Source organism: Grammomys surdaster, unplaced genomic scaffold, assembly GCF_004785775.1.
Source record: "Grammomys surdaster isolate TR1022 unplaced genomic scaffold, NIH_TR_1.0 126113, whole genome shotgun sequence".
In the NCBI taxonomy this organism is placed as follows: domain Eukaryota; kingdom Metazoa; phylum Chordata; class Mammalia; order Rodentia; family Muridae; genus Grammomys; species Grammomys surdaster.
The window spans coordinates 5,460,073-5,464,426 of NW_021620921.1; positions in this window are offsets into that span (position 1 = coordinate 5,460,073).

Here is a 4,354-nt window from a genome sequence, read left to right on the forward strand (position 1 = left end):
TTTTTATATGACAAAGTAATAGATATTTGATTTCATGCGAAGAGTGTGGATTTGATAGACAGTTTCTAGAAGACGCTCTTGGTGTTTCCTCTTCTGTCCTGTGCAGTGACAAGACAGTACATAAGATGGCAGTAGGAGATTACAAATGTTTCCTCTCACAGCGCTCCATCCTGAGAGCTTAGGTCCATGACTGCAATAAACAACATCACACTACACCTTCAAGGTGGCTAAGTGGCTTGTCTTCGCAGACTACATTCCTTTTAATGAAAAGAAGAAAGGTACTACTTTTGCTCTCCCATACACTTTTAAAGGAATTATGCACAATGTTATATTTCCGTTCACTTTTCCTTTTCTAACTCCCTAAGAACCTGAGGTTTTGTGTGCTTTCCTGGAATCTTGACTTTTATAAAGTAAGCCAGGGTTTCTTAGATTTTTTTTATCCCCAAAATTTTATTAACACTTCTAAGTATTAATTTTTGGATTTTAGTTTCTTTTATGAAAATGCAATTGTGTATTATTTCATATTACTAGTGTTCTGTCTCAAATCCAAACAGAGTCTTATAAATTGTAATTTAATAGGAAATTGTAGTGTATTATTGCTATCATTTAAAACATCAAATGTTTCTTGTGTGTGTGTGTGAGTGTATGTGTTACCAATAAGGCCGACTAAATAAGACCTGAACAAGGAAAACACTAATGGTTGCATGCTCACATGGAAGCGGGGAAGCTTAAGAGACTTCATCTTAGACAAAGAACTGTAGGAAACTATGGTGCTAAGTGGAAGGTATAGTCTTCCTCAGGGTTATCCAATACCAAATGGTCATGCCTGAAAACATACATAAGTAAATACAAACTGAGAAGGTTGTATTTACATATTTAGAAACACATACAGTACCCACACGTACACTCACATACACACACTATCACCACCACCACCACCACCACCATTACCACTATCATCACCAATAAGAAAAAGAAGCTCAAAACTTGAAAGTTTGCAAGGTGGTGAAGGTTACACCATGGGATTTGGGAGGAGGAAAGGGAAGGGTAAAATGATATGATCTGAAACAAGTAAAGAAAATGATTTCTAAATGGTTAAGTAACATGTCCCAGGTCACACACACACATGAAATCCAGTGGAAGAGCAGATGTCTGAAAGGAGGACGCCTGTTTTTAAAGACTGTGATTTTCTTGTTATACAGTCAGCAATTTTATTAGGATCATATTTAAGGGGGCAAAAAGTCCTAATTAATTAGCACTAAAGTATTCTCACTGTATACACACACACACACACACACACACACACACACACACACACACATCTATATTTTCATTCTCCTAAGAATGAATAACATGATCAAATTAGACACAATCTAGAAATCTGCCTATGGAACATCTTTGGGAAGAAAGTAAGAACTGCACCCTTAAGGGATTGTTCACCGTGAGGAATTGGCTGCCTAGGGACACATAGTTTGATTTCTTGGTCACTAATTCAAAGCATGCTCCAGAGCCTCCAGTCCTTTTGAGGACTAAGGTTAAGATATTCAGTGTCAAAAGTTAGTGATTGGTCTTTCTGACTAACTCAGATAAATAACAGATACTTTCTAAATATTGAAAAAAATAACATGAATCATTTCTAATTCTCTCCACTTAAAAAACTACACCCTCTAAAACCAACCAACCAACCAACCAACCCACCCACCCACCAACCAACCAACAAGCTGGTTCTGACATTCACCAGTCTCTTACTTTGGGCAAAAGGCTCAATTTCCTAAAACCCCAGGTCCTTACTCTAATGACACAATGGGGACTGAGTTAGTGAAAGTAGCACTGGGTACAATGCTTCCTACTGAATAAGAAAACATTAGTTCTGATTATTGTATTATTCAATAATGTAGCTGATCAAAAAACCTGGTTTCAGAGCATACACACAGAGGCATATTCTACAGGAGCAAACCTAACAACACTTTTAGAATGCATTTCGAATTTGATAGGCATCCCCAAAGATGGAAATATCTAGTGTAAATCAAGACGTGAAGGGCCTTGGGAGATGGCTCATTGGTTAAGAGCACTGGTTGCTAACGCAGAGGATCCGGGTTTGGTTCCTGACACAAACATGGAAGCTCACAACCGTCTGCAACTTCAGTTCCAGGGTCCCTGAAGTCTTCTTCTGGTCTCTGCAGGCACCAGACACACACACAGTGAACATATCTGCACGTAAGTAGAACATTTATATGAATAAAAACAAATAAGTATGAAAAGATAAAATGAGTCAGTATAGGTGTCTGTTCTGGTGTGGAAGTCCTTGATCTTTTACATTCTCTTCATCAGATAACAAAGCTTCTAAAGGACAATGCTTCTACAAGAGACCAAGGTCAGACCAAATCTAACAGGCTGTGCGGTGGACGTGAGCATTAGTATTAAGCAGTGAGCTGGCCTACGCCCAATCAGCATTTAATCCTACAGGTTCTCTGGGCTTTTAAGCATCAAAGCTCAGTTACATTCCCATTAGTTGTTGATACAGAATGTTCAGACTCATGGGGTTTCCTGTCAATCAGGAAATTCTAAAGGAACAGTGTGCTCTAAGTGCCGAGCTCAGTATGAGCTCACAAACATTGGACTGGTTCAGTGAATTAATTATTCTTTCATCTTTCCAGTCTTAGAACAATTTCCCATACAACTCTGAAAAACCTGAATGCTAGTTTGAGGAGGTTTGAAACTGACTAAATCATTGATATCAGCCCTGAAAATGTGTGAAATGATTAACATGAAGTTTTCATATAGTTTGGGAAATAAGCCTAGAAGACCCCTTTAGGAAGAGCCATGATAAATTGGTGGTTGGGAGAAATGGCCCAGTGAATGATGAATACCAAGTCAGTCCATAGTGTGCACTCGGAGGTGTGCAAAGTTCCTCAGGATTTTGGTACTATGAGGAACTGAGGAGACCTCTTCTTTCTCTTTCTTACTGAAGGAATCGGGTTTCCACACCGGAGAGATTCAACAGAACCATGGCAGCCAGCTGTCCTAAGACAACAGGCATCCTTCCTGCTGACTCACATCCGTTCTTCTAGACGGTTTTTGATTCAGCTTCCATTTTTCTGTACTAAAATGTCTACTCTCCTAGGATAATTAACTGGGATTTTACCAAAGGAAAAGAATGTAAGCAACAGGTTGTAATCACATTCAGTTGTTTTATTTGAATAACTAGCCTTGAAGAATGAGAAAGGCATATTTACAAATATAGAAAGCAACCTAAAGAAAAATTTGGATGCTTGAAAGAATGTTTTGTGTTTGGAAAGTAGAAAATATTCTCTTTTTCTGATAAAGTTGGGTCATAAGAAAGGGACCCTGACTTACAGAATCCTAGGACAAATGTTTTCCAAGCAAAAGTCTCTTCCATTCAAAGACCTCAATTGTGAATATTTCGTTCCTCCCTTCATAATTGTCTTGCCAGTTCTAGGTAGTAGGTAATAAAATCTCTGTGTCAACCATGGCTACAAGTGATAGACCTGAGCACTAGTGGGATCCTGGGCACTAGTGGAGCCCTGGGCACTAGTGGAATCCTGGACCCTAGTGACAGTCCTGAGCACTGGTCATAGTCCTGGGCAGCTGTGGTAGCCCTGGTCTACATTTACGCATCGTAAGAAGTCCCAAGAGCCTGAATGGTTGGCATTGTTTCCTGGTCCTTTGTTTTTGTCAATGCACTGGGCTCCAACTCACGCACTGCCCTGCTCTTTCCTGCACTGCACACCCCTTTTCTGAACCATGGCTGTCCTTCCTCCTCCTCCTCTTTTTCCCTTTCTTCCTCTCCTCCTCCTCCTCTTGCTTTCCTCTTGTTTTTCCTCTTGCCTTCTCTTACTTTCTTGTTTTCTGGCTAGAGTCTAAGTTTCTCTAAGACTAGGGATTAATTTAGCTTCAAAGTACAAATAATTAACAAAATATATTTATTAAGTTTAATTTCATCCAAAATTTGCCATTTATTTTCGGTTGTATCCAGGAATTCAGCTTATAACACTTGTTTTTTATTTGTCTATTCAAAAATTAGAAAAAGATAATTACTTTCAACTTTATACTTGAATGGCAACACATGGAAGTTACTTTCAATATCATCACTTTTACAGGCCTCTATGTGTGGCGAAAGGACTGATGGACTAATATGTACAAATGCTTGCTGTCTTTAAGCAGTATTTGAGATGCTCATTTAAGAGAAGAATCACCAAAGTTGAAGCTGGGTTGAAGCATTTAAAGTAAATAACATTAGAAATGCATTTAGTTTCCATGTATATGTGTCCATCTATCTATCTATCTATCTATCTATCTATCTATCTATCTATCTATCTATCTATCTATCTAT